The 20,911-nt window shown below is 38.0% G+C and overlaps 1 protein-coding gene across 1 annotated transcript in view; it reads right to left on the bottom strand.

The window, feature by feature from the left end:
• The window catches only part of epb41a (erythrocyte membrane protein band 4.1a), an 84,484-nt gene extending 78,185 nt beyond the window's left edge, over positions 1–6,299 (bottom strand). Inside the window, exon 1 of the mRNA XM_041809083.1 lies at positions 6,217–6,299. The gene's annotated coding sequence lies outside the window, so the exon portion shown is untranslated. The remainder of the gene's footprint in view (positions 1–6,216) is intronic.
• Positions 6,300–20,911: the final 14,612 nt, after the last annotated feature.

The following is a 20,911-nucleotide window of genomic DNA, read 5'->3' as shown; positions in this document are numbered from 1 at the left end:
TAACCAATTTTCTAACCACTTTTTATTCCTATTTGACCACATTTACAGCCGTTTTTGCCATTTTAAGCCATTTTCCACTGACTTTTTAAACCCTGTTTCCTGGTTTCTCACTGGCGTATCCATCTTGTAAAGCTCCTGTCTGAACCGTTTGGGCCCGGTTAGATAGGGACAGGACCAATCAGTGATGAGGGGCAGTACTTTCAGGTGCAAGATGGAAAATAAGAAGGATACACATTTCAGCTTAAGCGCCAATTTAATGTAGGAATGACTACTGAAAGATGTTTTGATGATAAGCAATTCACACTAGAGTAAAAAGTGTGACAGCCAACCCCGTTCCCTCCTACTCCTGACGCTGCAGCCATTAGACAAACTGTGAAAGGCAGCAGGGCAAAGCCCTTCGGACCTCCATTGCCAGATCAGGAGGACATCCTAGCACAGCAAACGCCGATCAGGTAGGCTGAATGCTGACTGATGGCCAGAGGTGCCGCCTGCTGGACTCCAGCTATGAAAGGTCAGCTGGCCCTCTTTCCTTGGCCTATTGGACCAGACATCAGGGCGGCAGCGTGTGTAGTGGAGGGGTCAACTGAGATAATGCATGGAGAGATGGGGCATTGGCCTGTAGCAAGACTGGACAGTGGCCATCAGACAAAGCAATACAGCAAGGTTGGCGTGGCGAAGTGCCATACTGGCATATGCTCCCATACCTGACCTGACCCATCCTACGTTCATGCAGTGGAAACACCAGACAATGATCCATGCCTGTAACACTTTCTCTGTATTTGTCTATATACATGTCAGACAATGTTGTCGTCCAAACTGTTGATGTAGAAAAACATCACTAACGTATGCATGTCAAAGCTCACACCTGATTTGTTCCTTCATGTGTCAATCAACCTTACTGTTCTTAACCTTGTGTTATCAAGTTCCATTTTTCTTCAAAACAGTTGTAAAAGTTAATCTTGGAGATGTTTTTCTAATCTGCTGAGGCATTTTCAGAGGCGTTCTCTGATGAAACATCACATTATACCGTGAGCTTATATATATATATATATATATATATATATATATATATATATATATATATATATATATATATATGTATATATATATATATGGGTTTGCAATTAAATTAAAATTTCCATATTTGGAGGGTTGAAATAAGGTCATCCTAATCCTGCATAATGGTATTTATCTGAGCCAAATGGGCTAATTTCTCTCTGTGCTCTCAAATTTGCAGATACAGGTCTATCTAAAGGATATCCAGTACATAGTCTCCTCTTCTCGATACAAAGGGACATTTCTTCTTTGTGTGTGTGTTTTTTTCCAGAGCAATTCTTCTGTAGCTATGATTGACACTCCTTGACCCGCTTCCTCATGGATCTATTGATAGAAACAATGAAACGTCACTTCCTCCTCTCCAGAGTGACCCAACCTTGTTTGATAGAAAACAAGCCCTACCTGAATGGTGGTAGATTGGAAAACAACAATAGTAATGTGATTAAACTCTATTGCTTTGTGTTTTGTGCATCAAATAGATAAAACGGCCATTATTCACCACATGATTTTTATCCCCAATTGACAAAGGAGTAATGAAGAGGAACTCTTTTGGGAGAGGAGTGTCCCTAACCCTGAAACTAGAGGAGTGGAGTGGTCAAATATCAGACTGTTAATGTGTTCCTGACTTTAAAGCAGCGAATGCTCTGTTACGGCAGGAGCTAGGGTTCAACAAACTCAGAGTCTAACCTTGTGCTCTGAGTTGATCTACCCTAAGATGAGAAACTCTGAGTTGTCTGTTTCAGAACAGCAAATTTAAGTTAAGTACATCATTTCTGAGTAGGTTAACTCAGAGTTCAGCGTGGGCAACATGGCGATTAAAAGCCATCATCAATGGAGCCCTGATACAACGATTCACCATGGCAACAGGTAACAACAAAAGAAGCTTTACCATCTCAGACTAGAAGTCCTCTGTGAACCCTAAATGTTAGAGCTAGGGTTCAACAAACTCAGAGTCTAACCTTGTGCTCTGAGTTGATCTACCCTAAGATGAGAAACTCTGAGTTGTCTGTTTCAGAACAGCAAATTTTAGTTAAGTACATCATTTCTGAGTAGGTTAACTCAGAGTTCAGCGTGGGCAACATGGCGATTAAAAGCCATCATCAATGGAGCCCTGATACAACGATTCACCATGGCAACAGGTAACAACAAAAGAAGCTTTACCATCTCAGACTAGAAGTCCTCTGTGAACCCTAAATGTTAGAGTTCAGATGAGGGGAATGAAATTAAAAATAACACACCACAAACTAAGGAAAAAGCCAACAAGGGTTAGTACATCACTTCCCACCCCATGGTCGAGGTCACCCCATTGTAGAGGTCTGCAACAGATAGGCCAAAAATGCGCCACCATTGTGGTCTGCTGCCAGATGTCTCTACAAACTATAGCTTATTAGGACCACAGAGAAGAAAAAGGTTGTGAGGTAAATTCAAAAGATGTGACGATCTATGTCATCAGTTTATGAGAAAAAAGTTTTAACTTCTGAGATTTAAGTTGTAAATTTACAAGATTCAAGTGGTAAAGAAATAAAGTTAGGCTATAACTTTAGTGGATGGTTAGATGTGGTATATTATAGTACAATAATCTGCATCTATATTAGGCCTGAAGAAGTAGTTTAAGCTGTGGGATGGTCATAAACAGAGTTGGACTTTCCTAAGGTAGGCAGCTACCTGAGGACCCTGGACTACAAGGTGCAAAGGTTACAAATGGGTTGAACCTACTCACACAGAAACAAAGACAGCATCGTCAGCATATAATAGCATATAATGATTGGTCGGGATAAAGGCTGAACAATTTGGGCAAAAAATCTAATTGAGATTTTTTTCCACCCAACATTGTGATTTAATATGCAATATCTTCCTCATGTTATGTTTTTTTCAACAAACAAAAGAAGTAAATTATTCTATTGTATAACCAACACAATATCAGATAGATTGACCTAGCGCTAAACAATTTTGAAAAAATAAATAACTGTGGTTTCTTGACACATACTGCAAATTTGATATGAATTTTTGCATTGAAAGGAATGATGATTTTGTCATTCTCATTTTGATTAAGAAAAAAATGTCAAATAAATAAGATTTTTGTTTGGGATGCACAATAATATTGACCTGACATCCATATCGGAAGATATCAAAGTTTCTGCTGATATTTACATCCAATATTTTGGCCATGAATATCGGCATTTATTGACCGTAAATTTTGGCCGTATATTAATAAATCAGAGGACTTTTAGGCTGGACCAACAGACCTATGTCTTTTTCTGTATTTATCCTCATTCGACTTAGGTTTGTTTCTTTGTTCATCCTCAAACCTCAAAGTGTGTTCAAAGGACTGAAGTTTTAGGTCTGAAAAATATATTTAAATGTCATTATCTATATCTGTATCAGCCAAAAGGAATCTGGAAATATTGGCATATCGGATATCAGCAAAAATCCAATGTCGTGAATCCTATGGCAAGCGGTTTTAACATTTAAAAGTTAAGTTTGACTATCCGGAATTAACACTGTAGATATCAACAACGTCTTTCTGGCTACTCATAATTACATTTTGAATAGTCAGAATTTTAATTCAAGATATCTGTAATTCAATTTTGCCTAGTCAAAAAGAACATTTCAGATATCCGCAAATACATTCTGCTTATCCACAATTGTCATTTCAGATATCTACAACATCATTTTGACTAGGCAAAATTTCGTCACTTTTGCCATTCATGTGTACGGGGTTTCCCATTACAGATATCTACAACATCATGCCGGATATCCACAATGTGAATTACAGATATCTGCAAATGAATTGTAGATGTCTGTAATTCCAATTCAAGATATCTACAATTCCATTTTGACCAGTCATAATTCCATTTACAGATATCTACAATTTAATTTTGCCAAGTCAGAACTAAGATATCCAAAAAGGGACACGTAGATATCTTGAATTGTACAGAATTGCGGTGAATTAAAGATATCTGTAATTCTAATTCTGCCTAGTCAAAATGTAATTAGAGATATCTTGAATTGGAATTACAGATATCTACAATTCATTTGCGAATATCTGTAATGAGAAACCCCATACACATGTATGGCAAAAGTGACATCATTTCACCTAGTCAAAATGACGTAGATATCTGTAACGACAGTTGTGGATAGGCAGAATGTATTTGTGAATATCTGAAATGTTCTTTTTGACTAGGTAAAATTGAATTACAGATATCTACAATGTTAATTCTGGATAGTCAAACTTAGCTTTAAAATGTTAAAACCGCTTGCCATAGGATCCCGAATTATTGTAAACTATTCTAAAAAAATGACTCTTGATTGTTAGCATGGTGTGTAGACAATAACACCTCTCCTGCTAAAATGGTATTAAACTGGTATTTTGACACATATCAGGTAAAAGAAGTACTGCATTATCTGCAATTTGTAAATTAAAAAAGGATATATTGTGATTTAACATAAATGTACATTAATTGCCCAGCCCTCTTCAGGATCACACTCTTAGCATTGCAGGTCTGCCGGTCAGGACGGGACAAGATTTCTGATGCACAGTCTGACATGGTGACCTCTTAAAGTCCTTTAAACTTATCTTTAAAAAATTATCATTTTAGGTTTGTTGTAGACAGGCCAGTATGTTATTAACCACCAGGCTAAATTTCGGTCATTAAAGACATCTCAGTTTGTTTGTGAAATTAAGCTGCAAAATCATTACCAGGTGGTACAATTAGATCACAATGAACAAAAACACAGCTAACATCAGCTAACAACAGCCTGTACTGAGATGAACTGCTCTGTGATTTTATAACGTCGTCGCGTTAGTGGGGCGAGGTAATTCCTCGTTAAGACTAGAGATGTGATGGGCTGAGATTATTTGTCCTGTTCAAATAAAACCAAACCAGGAAAGAGGTGAAAACATTCTTACGGTTTAAATCAAAAATTATCTCCAAGTACATCTCAGTGTTCTCACATGTTGACAGAAACCTTATTCAAACATATCTAGTGTGTTAAGAACAAAGTTTGAATTTCACTTTACACTTTACTTAAAAAAAAAAAAAAAGTGTTTTGCCCTCATGTGATGTCTACAAAGGAAATAATCCCCTGAAGATGAAGGCATTGTCATTTTCAAAAACACACATTAATGGCAGTGGTTCCAAACCTTTTTCCTCTAAGCCCCCTCTCCATTAGTATCCAAATCCTATTTTAACAGACACCAGGTTGGTAACAAGGCATTAAGGTGTTTAGCTAGGCTAACTGAGCTTTTTCACTAGTTTTCACTGCTATTAAGATTATTTATATAGATATTCAGTCCATTTTATCTTTCTCCTGATACAAGTCCACAATCATTTTTTCTGGATGTACTGATGAATAACACTTAAAAACAGGTTATGTTTCCCAGCCCTAGCCTGTACTTTAATTTTTGGATTTTTCTGACCTGAACAACAACTTAAAAAGCCCTTATAATGGATAAAAATGTAGGTCTGGTTATGTTTTAGTAGTTTGTAACATGCTAGGGAGGGTGTTTCTATTTATAGACATTTAACAGAGCATTTGAAGACATAATTCCTCACATTATGGTATGAATCACAAATTTAAAATGGATTAATATTCACTATAGGACAACATTCAGTCAATACTATGACCTAAAGGTGGATGCATGGTCTGTATGTGGATGTATTGAGGCTGATTTTCCTGTCAACAGTCTCCATGATGATTCTATAAGCTGCTGCTGATGCTCCATCTATGACTGTAGATCTACATTACAAAATAGGGATGATAGCAGGCAGCACGGTGAAATGATGGAGATGGAAATAATGAAAATAAAACCAAATAAAATCATTAAGAGCTGTAGATCGATCTGCAGGTTTGATCTGGTTCATTGTGGATCTGAGGAGCGTCGCTGTTTACATCAATCACTGATTCCGTTCATCTTCACAGCATCGTTTTATTATCAGATATTACAGCCTACTAAATTAAATAATACGTAATTAAGTCGATTTTATGCAGCCAGGTTTTCCATGCCCGGGTTTTTTCATAATAAAAGCCTCGCGTTACACGGTGGGAACAATAAAAGGGGCGGTAGGTGTACCTGTCTGCAAATGGCGCTGAATGTGAAATAATGTTGTCAACAAACCGAGTCGGCCGATTAATTTAAAGATGTAAAGATGGACTCACCGCAGCCTTCAGATCATCCAGCAGAACAGAAACAGATCCTTCAAAAATCCAGCTCAGGGATCATCAGAGAGCAGAGGAAAAAGCAGCAGCGCTTTAACAATGTGTCTGTTTAGGTACAGGAGCACAATGAGCGCTGTACCCTCGGCGTTGTCTGACAGGCATACGGCGGGCAGCACTGAGCAGGCTCTGTCCTCAGTTACACCCAGCTGGAGAAGGATTCCTCAGCTGGAGACGGACCAGGAGAGGAGAGGAGGAAGGATCGGCTTTTCGGGGGCTTCAGTTTTATTTTTGTGCCTTCGCTTGGCAGGAGTTTTCATTTTTTGGGCTGCATGTTCGTCTTGTGAACAACATATCTCAAGAAATTGTTGACAGATTTTTATCAAACTTTGCACAAATGTTCACTCTAGCCCATGGATGAAGTGAATGGACGTTGAAGGCCAAAGGTTACAGGGCTCATGCCCATCTTTTGCTTCTGAATGTAACAAATGTCGCCAATCTGACAAAAATTCTTTTGTGTATACTCCTGAATTCTTCTCCGTGTGGACAGGGCCATAGCATGTAACTGGCTGTTTACTTTCAATGAAGGCAGTTACTTAAACTAACAAAACACTACTGTGATTTTATATAGGCTAGTGCCAAGCCAGGACAGGGGTGAACAACTTTCTACAGTCCAAATTAAAAAATCAGTCAAACATAGATCTCAGTGTTTTACAGAAAACTTATTTCAACATATCTAGTGTGTTAAGACACAAAGTTTTGATTTTACTTTACAGGGACTTCAAGAGCCCTTTGGAGAATATTCTTTATAATTTGCACAAATGTTAACTACATTTTGGAGGTCAAGGTCATTAAGCCTCATAGTCAGCCTTTTCTTATCATGTTTTTACCACAGAAAATATTCCAACTTTTCTTATTACCCACCGCTCTTCATCAATTTGAAACTTTTGCAGATATATAACCACCACCTTTTCTGAGCGTCCTGGCCGAGACATGCAGCAACAAACAAGAAATAGCCTTGCAGAAATGCATTAAGAGATATAAAATCAGCCAACCAGCAAATACATGTCAAAACTGAGTCCCTACAGACAAAAAATATGAACAACTGTTGATTTAAAATCTGTAAAGGTGTGCATTGGTAAGAGGTCAATTCTCCAAAGGTTGTTTGCAATTTTGAGGATAAAATTCCTTTAAGTAATCCAGTAAATAATTTGCCTTTAATGCACCTAAGTAAAACAAATGAGTGACACTTTTACAAAAGTGCTGAGAAAATGACAACATAGGATACTGGTACCCTGATGAAATGGTAAGCACTCAATGAAGGGACCCCTTAACCTTATTGTGCCCTATTTCTGCCCCCACAAGTCAACTGCTGGACTACAAGAGCCACGATATCACCAGGGTTGTAAAGTCAGTCCCATGACACCTCTAGGAGGCTCAACAGTGTGCTCCTGCGTCCCAGAGCCACTCTCTGCCACAACAAAACAACTACTCCTGATGCCAGGATTACACGTGAGAGAGAATGGGAAAGAAGGCAGGAGAAAGACAGAGAAGTCTAAAGAAAGAGCTTAGAAAAGGGCAGGAAACACAAGATCCACTGACGCAGCAGTCAATTAGAGCTCCTGTCATCGAGTAACAAAGCCATCTTTTAACAGGTTTGATTATTTTTACTTTAAATGTTTACGAGACCTCTAAAGATTGATCAGATTAATCGCAGTTAATCAGTCCACCGTTGCATCTTGATGGTTCAAATATCTTTTAAAAACTCACAGACAGCTCAGTGGACAAGTCAAAAGTCATCAATCATTTATTTACCTTTTTACTGTTCCCTTATTTCCTTAAAGATCAAGAACAAGTTTCCGAGATCCAACTTCGAGGTAAATGGAACTCAGCAGAAGTCCCCGGAAAATGACTTAGTGCAACATTTTCTGGTGTTCTAGAAAATCTTAACATATTTATGGTATCAATTATGGTATCAAGACAATTGGAGCAACGGTGTGGCGTGCAAATCAAGACAGACACGTTTCTGATTATGGTTGTAAGATATGAGGAAATTTGGTTTCATGCTTTTTGGCAGCTACTGAAGTGTAACTGCACTGTTTCCTCCCCATAGGCAAAGTGCATTTGTTGACAACCAGAAGGCAGTAAAGCCAGGAAAGAGATGGGAAACCCTAGCACCATGTTGACTGTAATGGTACAGGATTTTGTACAATATTATTCTGCTAGCATCTTCAGCCTGTTGTTTAAGTGCTTTGCACTGTATCAAACTGAGACAGGCAATCTGGCTTCTTTCAGATGAAGGCTGGTATGTGAACTAGTGCCATTAAGCTGTAGAGACTTCTGCAGAGCTGCACTCAGCTTGAAAACGTTTGTTAGGTTTGCTACAGTGTATTTGTTTTTATTAAATCACAAGTCAGAAACCTTTCAATTGTTGAAAAAAAAATGTAAAGTTACGATGTTATTTAGTGAGTTGAGTTACACTGTGCTGAAAGCAGGAGACCAGGGTGTTCTGTGGAAGCTGGAGAAATGCCATTTTCCACGTTGGAAGTCTTTGAACCATTAGATTGACTTCAAAACAATTATCTTAAGGTGAAAAAGTTTCATATTGTTGCTTTAACAGAGTTAGACTGATCACTAAAAAGTCTGAAAAATTCAAAACCAGTCTTCAAAACATAAAAATGTTAGGTGTGTAGAGATTATCAAGGATCAGTCTCGGATCAATATAACCTTTGTTTTTGTTGTTTAAAAAGGATCTTTTAATGACCTTGTCTTAATTTCAATGTTAAAGGAATATTACGTAAAGATTTCTAATTTAAAGTTTGGATCTTGTACAGGTGAAATAAAAGAATACATTTTTTTTCACAGGAAAACGTTATATCATGGATACATTTAACATTTTAAAACATGTTTTCACATTCATGAAAAACAAATAAAACATCCTTCATGCGGCCACTTAGATTTTATCATATTTTCATCCCTTCTCTGCTTTTCTGATATTAAGCATGATTTTTTACTCCTCTCTACAAGCCTTCAATCTAAAATTGAAACCTCAGGTTTACATGTGTTTTATCTAAAGTAGAAAAGTTTCTAAAACTGCACATTGAGCCTGTAAGACTGCACTCTGGGCTCGCACACCCATTAGCTCCCTCTGTTTGGTACAGCAGGGAGGAGCTCTGTATGTAATAAGCATGTGGAATCAGCCAATAGGAGCACGGAGGCTGCAGCTTGGACCTATCAGAGCAGAGAGAGCGTCTGTTCAGAGAAGAGCTACAGCATCAGTAACCAAGCATCCAGCTCCATAACAGATCAATACATTTATTGATTGTACAGTGATCAGAAACAGGAGAGGAGAGGGGTTGGATCAGATCTCATTATTAGTGGAGACAGCTGTGAGTTTCAGTCTTACTTAAAGACAGCCCTGTGGAGGGTTTAAATCCCACATGTGTTCTGTTACATAACAGCGACGGCCTGGTACTGTGAACATGTCGAACACGCTCTGTGATTATTCTGGAGCTCTGAACAATGAAAAAAATAAAATCATTTATACAATGATCAGCAGTCAGAGGGTAGAGCTACAGTTACAAAAAAACCAACCACCACCAGAGCCTTCAGTGACTTTAGATTGATTGTTCAGTGCTTATCTGTGAAATATTTTTCATTAGTGATAAGAATAGCCTTTAAATATTCATTCAAAGCCAGCACATTACTGATTATTTATATTCTAACTATATTTAATCTCACAATACCGACACGTTTAAGTGCTGAATGAGACTTTTTTTAATACATTCAGCAAACAAAACTTCAGAGAAGCACCTTAATGTGTTACAAAGCTGTGCAGTGACAAAAACAGCATCCTGATTCTAAATAAATCACTTTTTTTCTGATATCCTAATAATTTTACATTCACATCTATGTTCAATACAGAACAGGATTAGAAGCATTGATTTTTTTTTTTTTTTTTAATAGAAAGACTAACGTCAGAATTCTGAGGGAGAAAAAAAATCTGGATTATATTTATTTAGCAGGGTTGTTAGGAAATAAAGCTGTTAAAGAGGCGCTGCTTGTGGCTTGGTATCCCTACATGCTGTGCACGGTGAATCTGACTCTGATAAGAATGAATGAGGGGGAAATAACCGCAAGCTAAGAGGTTAGTGGTGCCTCTTTAACAGCTTTTCTCCCAAATGGTGTCATAAATTTGCTTTTAAAGGACACCTCAATATACTATTTAGAGAACTGGGGGCATGGACTGGCCTGCATTCTAAGGGCAAGGATGAAATATCATCATTTGAAGATGACGTCAACTGTCAAAGCTTTAAAGGATGACATCATCTTCAAAGACTGAGGATGGAATGTTCATGAAGCTGGGGATGTTGGGGTCTTTCCTTCATTATTTTAGTCAGCAAAATTAACAAAATGATGAAAGTAGTTGATCAGTCATTTATTTTCCTATGTGGCATATGACATATTTGGCATATAAGCATTGTAACTGCATGGAAATCTAATAACAGGTAGTGGAGGGGGATGTAATTTAAACTCAAAACTGTAATGAAAGGTTGATTTCCTGTCCTTTAATGTAAACTATAGTTTCTTAAACTTTCACATTAATGATAACACAGCATAGATCTTCACAAAAAAGAGGAATTAGCACAAAGAAGCAAACAGACGAGCATGTTGAGTGCACAGCAGAGATATAGAGACGGCGTTGTTGTAATTGGCATATCTAAGCCTGTTTGGTGTTTTTGTCTGTTCATGTCATCACACCGTTCACTGTCTCTGTTCCTTCCCCCATCACACACAAAGGGCCCTCACCCTCTGCCCTCATCACAGGCTCCTTCCTCCTCCTCCTCTGTCACACCCCCTCCCCCACTGAGAGGAGCAGCTGCTAAGACGGCCGTCTGCCGAGGTGAAGAGACGGAGCTCAGCGGCTCCCCAGAGAGACAGAGAGGAGGACCACGATCCAACACCGACACCCCCAACACATTCACAACATCCCACCCTCATCTCCCCCAACAGTCACCCAGACGAGTTTAAGACAAAGCTTCTCCAGTATGAATGAAGCCTGCTCAGAGGGGCGATTATGAAGATTACAGCAACACAATAACACAAGCTGAGCTGACAAATTACACTCCTTACTGTGGGTGCAGTGGTTCACGGAGGTCACGGTTCGGTTTGTGCTTCTTTTTAAACAAGAAGAATGTATCAAAAAGTGGTGCTTGATTCTCAGCACTTCATTTGTAACACCTTAAGTCTAAACTGCCTCATGTGCCATTAAAAACATGTAGTTATGATTGAAAGTTTGAAGAATTGTTGGTTGAAATGGTGAAGGAGGTGGTGTCCTGACACTAGACGATGCTGGGCCCCAGCATGGTCAGACAGGACCTTTCAGTGTGGGGTTTGCATGTGCTCCCCGTCCCCCATGCTCGTTAGGTTAATTGATCACTCTAAAATGCCCTCAGACAGTCATCACTTATAAGCAAGTGTGCCTGGCTGGTTGTCTTTCTGTATGTCAGCTCTGTGATTGACTGGCAAGCAGTCCAGGGTATAACCTCTCACCCACTGACAGCGGGGATCCTCTACAGCCCCTTGTGATGGGATAAGTGGTGATAATGGATGGATGGACTGACATCACGAATCAGATACTCTGTACTATTACAGCATGCTACTTATTATGACTGAAGTACATTCAACATTACATCACTGTTTTCACAGACTCTTTCAGTGCTGCAGTGTATTTATATGGATCCTGAATCCACAGTGGACTAAAGGGGGTCCTGGAAATGTGCCCTATGATCTCAGTAAACACAATGTGATAAAATGCCCTGTAGGAAGCCCTTAAGCTGAGCAAAATGGGGTAAAGTGCTTTACAGGTGCATCTCAAAAATTCCAAATATCATGGAAAAATTCTCCTTTTGCGCAAATCACTGCCTCAACATGACATGGCATGGAGCCAATCAGTCCATGGCACTGCTGGGGTGTTATGAAGCCCAGGTTCCTCTGATTACAGCCTTCAGTTCATCTGTATTGTTGAGTCTGGTGTCTCTCATCTTCATCTTGACATTTCCCTGGAGATTCTCTACGGGGTTCAGGCCAGTTGGCTGGTAGAACCTTTTTTGTGTGTTTTATTATGGCAGAGAGGGTGAGTGTTACATGCTAGAGTCCTCCTCGTGGAAATAATGTGAACTGTAAATATCAATCTCAAGTTATAAAAAGTCACCTGTGACCTAACCATGGGTCCAGACACAGATAGGCCTATCTCTCTCAATATCAAGAAAGTTGGATTGCAGTTAAGTTCTTTGTTGTATAAATTTTCCTCCTATAGACACTTAATTGTCTCCTTTACTGGCCGCTTACTTTCACAGCATCATTGAACATTTAGGATTTGAAATAATACATGTAGGATTTCACCTCCTACTAAAAGAGAAACCTGTTATTATTGTATGTTTAATCTGTAAAATCAGCACCAGTGGGATGATGAGCACGCCTTCTACAGCATCTTTTTTCTGCATGTTAAATTTAATTTCCTGTCTCCTTCTCAGCTTGGATGCAGGTGGATTTCTCGCCCTGGCTATGATGTTAATCACTTTCTCTCCATTTGTTCCAGAGGCTTCCTTCCTTTCTCCTTCTCTCTCTCTCTCCTGTTGTCATCTGAGGTGTCCGGCTGAGCATGTGCTTTAATTACTGCCTTTCACTTCCACTCAATTAGCTCAGAGCAGCTCAACAAAAGCCCACGGCCCCACACAGCTAACGGTGCTAACAATGCTAACAGGCTGCTGGTGTTTCATTGGAGGGAATCAGAGCGGGGAAGGTCAACATTAGATCGCTGTTATTCTTTATTCAGTGACATTTAAAATCACCACTAAGTTTACTCCACGGTATTTCTGAGATTGCCAAACAGAGATGCATAGCAAACATCCAAAATGTTCTCTTTTTTCTACCCATATGAACAGAAAAGGATTTGTTTTTAAGTCATAACTCTCATAGTTAAAGGAAAAATGGATACATAAACATGGTTCTCTTTTTTCTTTTTTTTATGAGGAAAGAAAGCTTTTAAAAGTGAAGACGCCTTTCAAGTTTGTGCTGCAAACTTCTTCCAAGGCATACTGGGATCATTTGTTTCTTCTATGTGTTGTGTGCAGTAAAGCTGCCGGTTTTAAGAATGACTGGGGGCCAATAGGCCACAAGCTAAGAGGCTAGTGGTGCCTCTTTAACAGCTTTTCTCCCTCATGTTATCATAAACATGTTTTTAAAGGATGCACTGATATATTATGGAGAACTGGGAGCCCAGACAGGCCTGCATGCTAAGGGCAAGGATGGAATGTCATCCTTTGAAGATGATGTCATCTTTTTAAAAAACAAAAGGCTTTACGGCATGACATCATCTTCAAGGGATGGAACATCATCCTTTGAAGATGATGTTTTAAAAAAAGAAAAACAAAAGGCTTACGAGATGACATCATCTTCAAGGGATGGAAAGTCATCCTTTGAAGATGATGTTTTAAAAAAAAGAAAAACAAATGGCTTTACGAGATGACATCATCTTCAAGGGATGGAATGCCATCCTTTGAAGATGATGTCATCCTTTTAAAAAACAAAAGGCTTTACGGGATGACATCATCTTCACAGGATGGAACGTCGTACTTTGAAGATGATGTTTTAAAAAAAAGGAAAACATAAGGCTTTTCGGGATGACATCATCTTCAAAGGCAAGGGACAGTCAGATCTTTCAGTGCAGTGCTTCTTTAACAGCTTTTCTCCCTCATGTTGTCATAAACATGCATTTAAAGGATACACTGATACTATCTAGTCAACAGATGTTGTAGGGTGCTGGTTAGATTGAACTCTATGCATGAAATGTTTTCTATTTCTATTTTATCATTGTTTCAAAATTATTAAAAAGGCAAAACAACAGGCTTACCAAATAAAGAGCATAAAGAAAGCATTAATACATAAATAAAGCTGCTTTTGTTCACTGGCTTAATACCACAGGTCACATCAGATGATGGGGCAGTCTTTAATCGGTGCAAGTTCATATTGTGTCTACACAATCAGTTAGTCCAGATGAGGGCATCCTTGACCACTTCTGTGTGCTGTCTGTGCTACCAGGGTACAGAGAATTGCTGGAAATATTTGAGGTTATTTGAGTATTCAACTAAACAAAAAACATAGGTTTAGTCCATTTTTAGTTGAAGTAGACAAGTGTAAAAATCTGACATTTTGTACTTTTAACTTTTTCTAGAGTTTAAGTTAAACTTTGTGAGCCTAAGTAAAGGATCTGAATACTGAATATGTTATTTTAGATCCAAATAGTATTTCCAGTTTTGAGATTAAGGTCAGAATTCTAACTTTAATTCTAAGAATTTGGGTTTTAAAGTCACTGAAACATCATTTATGTAAGCCTGAGCATGTGCCCTCATGTTTCCCCATTTATCACATGGATTTTTCCATCCATGTTGACATATTCTGTTGTCTGAGCACCTTAAAAAAAATCTTCTTCTCTGCATCAGGATTTAAAATCATCAAATCAAACAAAACACACTTCATCAAAAAATCATCTCATCACACGTACAGGTAACAAGCAGCATGGTGATATATTCACAGTTTGTAGTCATGTGACCAGCGTGGAGGCCTAGAGGTCAGAGGGAGTTTAGGACAGTGGCGTGAATGTCGCTCTGCGGGCTAATGTAAACACTCTCTCTCCTCTCTGATGTACTGGATCAGCGTGCTGACATTTCATAATGACAATGATGATGATGATGACGATGATGATAATCCAGCCTGACTCACAGACCACCTGTTCATCAGATTTTCCTGCTCTGCTCTCTCCTGTCCCCTGCTGGACACCAGCACTAATACACAGGGCTCCTCCATGATTCAATTCAAGCTTTTTTTAAGGAACAGTATCAAGCTTTTCCAGCCCCCTTCAGCTGTGGTAAATTCATATAAACATCTATACGCTTAAAAATATGACTTCACTTCCTTCACTTGTCAAAAAATATTTTAACATTTCAAATGTTGCGTGTTTACTGGACACTTGCCAGATAGTGCGTGTGTGTTCATAGGTGTGTTTTTATGCACCATGACTGTACAAATGAACTCCCTTTTTGCACCGGGGGGATGATCTGGCACCGCCAATGCGCTACAACAACAACAACTCCAGCTATAAAAAAAAAAAAAAAAAATCGAAGTTCAGTGTTACTCACCATTCGATCACATGAAGATGTGCACCAGACAGCAGCAGTCATAAATCCAAGAGAGGAGAGAGATCAGAGCAGAAATATAAGAAACAAAAAGTTAGATCATCAACAATACAAACAGTCTTCACTCATTTATACAGCTAGTGTTAATCTTAATGTTTTAAATCTGTCATTCATGCTCAGCAGAACTAATGCTAGGCAGTGTAGCTTGCTCTGCTGCAGGGTTCAGTGTCCCAGCTTCACCTGTTGTCCTGTTATAACAAGGATAAATGATTTGTTTTCTCTGTATTTAGTTCTGAATGAACATGCTTTGTGCAGTGAAGCCACACTGTAGAAACCAACATAAATTTTACTCAGCACACTAATATGAACTAACTCAGTTTTTTGTAACCGTTGCAAACACTTTTTATAAACAAGTTCTGTGTGCTATAGAAGCTCAAGAACTCAATTTACTTATGTTTACTTGTTTTGAACAAATTATTTAGAACTTGTAACTTTTTTTCACTGCTCTGTCAGACCAAATAGTAAAAGGTGGTTGAAGATTTTTAAAGATGACGTCATCCTTTAAAAAAACATAAAAGGCTTTAAAGGATGACATCATCTTCAAAGGCAGAGGACGGAATGTTCATGGATCTGGGAATGTTTGGAGGCTTTTGGCATTTTCAAGGAGTTCATAGTTGCAAAGGAATCAACAAAAGAGCAAGCAGTGCCTCTTTAACAGCTTTTCTCCCTCATGTTGCCATTAACATGATTTTAAAGGACATGCTGATGTACTTTTTAGTAAATAAATCTAGTGGGATCCTGGTCTGATTCATATGACAACTCAGTTCAAGATGAGGAGTCGTGATATGATGTTCATGGACGAGCCAGCTTAAGAACTGGCTGTTTTGAGAAAGACAGAAGCTGGCTCCTGTTTGAGAAACAGTGTACTTTTTTCTATTTCTAATGTTGTTTTAAAGACAAAAAAGGCAAACTGGTATCCAACAAAGAGCCATTTTGGAGCTGAAAGACCGGCTCTTAAAAACTGAGCTGAGACACATAATCCAGATCTCTAATAAGAGCTGCAAATCCCATAAATCAGGCTGAGGCTGGCCAGGTATAAATAAACAGAGGTGGAAAAAGTACACAGCTACTGTGCTCAAGCAAAAGCATGAGTACTCTAGACAAAATTAACCTAAGTAAAAGTAAAATTACTGGTCTACAAATCTACTCGGGTAAAAGTCAAAGGTATCTAATTCAAAGTTTACTTTAAGTGCTGAGTAGTTACTGATGAGTTGTACAGTACATTTTTTCTTTATTTTTCCTTACTGGCAATAACAACAAGAGAATAGATCTCCAACCAGGTAAAATAAACAAGAACACTGACAGTGTTGAATAAAGTCATGCAGCGTTAAATTTAACACTTTAAAGGTTTCTACATTGGTCCACATTTAGTTAAACTACACTCTGGCAGAGCTGAAGAAAAACTTGAATATCTGTGGCACAAACCTGACAGTCAACCTAATAGCAAGACACCGTGTACTGATGAAGAATAGTCATTATGTATCCTTTAGAAGCATCAACAGCTAATCATGATCTATAGATCTGGCAACTCAGTGGGTAACTTCACTCATGGTGCAAATGTGTCTCGCACCAAAAACAACACTTCTGTTTGTGTTGTGTCTGACAGCTGTTTTGGGATGTGATGTGAAATCATTCTCCTGCTATTTGCCTCTGTGTAGTCAACAGAGGTAGGAAAAGTACAAGAATCAAGTACTCGAGTAAAAGTACGGCTACTCTGTTTAACATTTACTTAAGTAGAAGTAAAAGTACTGATATGGAAGTGTACTCAAAAAGTACAAGTACCCCAAGAAAACTGCTCAATAACAGTAGCTTGAGTAAATGTAGTTAGTTACTTTCACAACCAATCCAGTCCAGATGAAGACATCTCAGACCACCTCAGGACACAGTGTCAGGTCAGGAATGGGAGACTGTTTTCAGCACACACTGATGTGTGTCCACACACATGATTAAGGACCAAGCAATATCTGAATGAACACATTGGATACCAATCCCTGTTTGTGGTCAATAACAAGCTGCAGACCAAGACCAGGCACACTATCACCTCCATGTCCTCCACTGTCGGTGAATTTCACTTCATGGCAGTTTCATGCAGCTGTGCAATGACCCCTCCTACACTGAGGGTACTATCAAAGTATACTGGGATAGGGAATGAGGTGCCTTGTACTAAAACCAAGTCAAGTTAAGCCAAGTCAAGCCAGTACCACATATGTAAATGCACCATTATACAGACAGTATGCAGCTGGTTCATGCTGATGCAGCTTGTTAAAGTTATGCAAAACAGTTGGTTTTGATTTGGAAAAAAGAGGAACATAAGCTGACCTCTTGCTTTTATTTAGTCCAAAAAGAAATGGATATCCTATGTGAACTTTCTTTATAACAAAATCACACATATACTAAATAAAGATAAAGCTCCAGTTTTCCACGTCTGTAAGCTTTAAATAATTAATGGCGGTATCCTCACTGTGTCAGCTGTGTCTAAAGCATGCAGCGTCCTGCAGAGCAGCGAGCCAGTGAGTGTCTTTTCTGTCTGAAACAAATGAACACAATCCTCCTCAGTCTGCACTATCAGTGTATTTTTAGTTGTTTTTATCTTTTATTTATATCCTGCTGCTGCTCGGCACAAACACTCCGCTCTCCGTCTATATTTAGCTGCCTTGTTTTCAAATGTTTCACCAGCATGTTTTATTCATCTGTGCTAAATATGACACATCGTTTTGTGCTGATACTGACTTTATACAACACTTAAATCTGCAGGGGATAGAAAAAGCTATATAGTTAAATCTGCGAGCATCTGCGGATTTAAACCACTGCTGTACATGGATGAAATCATGACTGGAGGTTAGAAAATTAACAAATTGACTAAAAAAAAATCCTCTTGAGTTGTGTGTTTAAAACTAAAATAAAACTAGCTTGTTGTTATTTGTCCCCAGGAGGTGTAACTACAAGAACCAAACAGTGACCGAACAGTGTTTAGACACCAAAATATCTGCACTTTTAGGGCCTGCGAATAGGTTTGTGTTAATCATATTCAAATATCAACGCCCCCCTCTGATGGCATTCATGATATTGTAACTCAAAGTTTCCAGAGTTCACAAGTTGTGACGTGTCTAATGATGTTTCCAGAAATGGCACTGTCCATAGACTTCAGTTTTTAGCCGCATATGGGACCACAAGGAGTGAGTTCATCCAGACCATCACCTTTGACATCTTGTTTCTTCATCCTCTGTGTCTCGTTTAGACACAAATAAATAAAGTCATGTAGTGTTTACAGATAAAAAGCAGTCCCGGCAGTGCTACTGGAATAATTTTCTGAATGCCGCAGCAGGAGAACCTGCCTCCTTCATCCCTATATGTCGTCTCTTTCTTCTGCTTGACACAGACTGCAGACTTTTTCCATTTCTCAAGGCAAAAATAGAATCAATGGAAATGCATCATTAAATATTAATGCTAACATGTCAGCATGTATCAGTATTTATGCAGAATCATAAGTGGAAGGTTTGAGGAGAGGAATGAGCTTTCTGATGGAGCTGCAGTGATCAGAGGAGGAAACAGCTGATCTCACATCAGAACTCTTTGTCGCCACACGGTGGAGACAGGATGTAAAGCTTCTGATTCAGTCAGTAACTGATGATTCAATAAACTCACCTCAGTTAGAGGTTGTTAAGAGGACTGCTTTTTTTATAACTGCTATAAATTATAAATGCTGAAAATCTTCAACACAAACTAAGAAACATATTAAGTGTCCTAGTTTCCTATTGGTTCACCGTCTCCTGCACATAATCAGCCATTTAACCCTCTCAGACTGCATGTACATGTGATGATAGAACATCATGGCTCTCCTACAACGAAGTTAAATTTTAAAGTAAGAGTAATAATTTCTAGCTAGTGAAGCCATTGAAGTTTAAGTGATTTCCATGAAATCTTGGGGTAATTTGCTTAAAATTTTTCAGGAATTGTCATTTATTTTTGGGTGAACGTCATTGGAAAGTTTGGGTGAAAAGTCCTTTGAAATTTGGGTAAACACTTTTTTCAAATTTGTGTAATTGTTTTGTTTTTTGTTTTTTTTTTGTGAGAGGCGGGGTTCCTGAATTTTCCTGGAAATACAGCTGAATTTGTTTGGCTGTTTGGGGATGTTTTTATTTGTAATTTTTTGGGTTAACTTTATTGACTTCATTCAGCAATTTTTATGGACATATAAGGGTATTTGTTGAGCTGTTTGGAGAAATTTGTCAGGAAATTTTCTATGATTTATCATGGAATTTTGGCGGAATTTATTTGTAAATTAGGGGGAAAATACCCTTGTGGTTTTCCAGAAAATATAAGGGAATTTTCTTTAATTTTGCATTGAATTGAGGGGAAATATCATGATTGTTTTCCATAATGTGTCACACAGTTTTGGGGGTGAATTATTTGTGGATTTTTAACAATTTGACAGGAAATTTTGGGTTGAATTTGCTTCAGGATCTTTGGGGATTTATTAAGAGAATTTTTACATGGTTCCAGTCGAGATTACAAAGCTACTTGGTGTCAAAGTGATTAATTGGCATACATTTGGTAATCGCATTCTTTACCCCTGTGATTAATCAATCAAAGTGATTAGAAAATTGTGACTGTGTTAGTTAGAAAATAAAACTATACATTATGTTATATTATGTAATGTTGCGTAATGTTATGTATAATTTACATCATGTTACATTACATCATGCTATTTCATTCTGTTACATAACATGTAACACAACATAATGTTATGCTTTGTTACATAACATTTTGTTACATTACATAATGCTATATCTAAATTAAATTAAATTACATGACATCACCTTTTGTTACATTTTGGTATGTTACATTATGTTATCTTTAATTACATGATGTTTCATTAATTTATCTCTATATAACATTTTTTACATTATTTCATTATATGACATTATGCTACATTTCATATTATGTTTAAATTGCATTTTATTACATTCAGATGTGCTCTATCACGTCATGTTACATTAGGTTATGCTACATTTTGCTTTATTACATTAAATTATGTTACATTTTGTTATGTTTATTACATTATTTATATTTAACATAATGTAAGATTATGTTATATTTACATTACATTATGTTACATTACCTTGTGTTACATTTTGATTTGTTAGATTACATTATCTTTTGGGGGCTTAAATACTGCAGGTATAAATGAAAAACTAAAGGAACACTAACGACAGAACTAGTGTGCTTTACACTTAGGATGAGAAGTTTCAATCTGGTCTCCATGTCTTGAGAATTAAGAAGGGAAATGGAGCCTTCAAGTGGGACACTGTTAATCCAGATTACTAAGAAGTTTCTACTTGGTAGGATTGAATGTACTCTACGTCTGCCTCAGATCTGTATCCCTTTCTGCCATCATTTAACTCATATTTCCTTTCTGTGTGACTCAGAGGAGCCAGCTT

The sequence above is a fragment of the Cheilinus undulatus genome, linkage group 16, assembly GCF_018320785.1.
Source record: "Cheilinus undulatus linkage group 16, ASM1832078v1, whole genome shotgun sequence".
In the NCBI taxonomy this organism is placed as follows: domain Eukaryota; kingdom Metazoa; phylum Chordata; class Actinopteri; order Labriformes; family Labridae; genus Cheilinus; species Cheilinus undulatus.
Note: the sequence above shows the minus strand (reverse complement) of the source record. Positions and strands in the feature narration are given on the sequence as shown.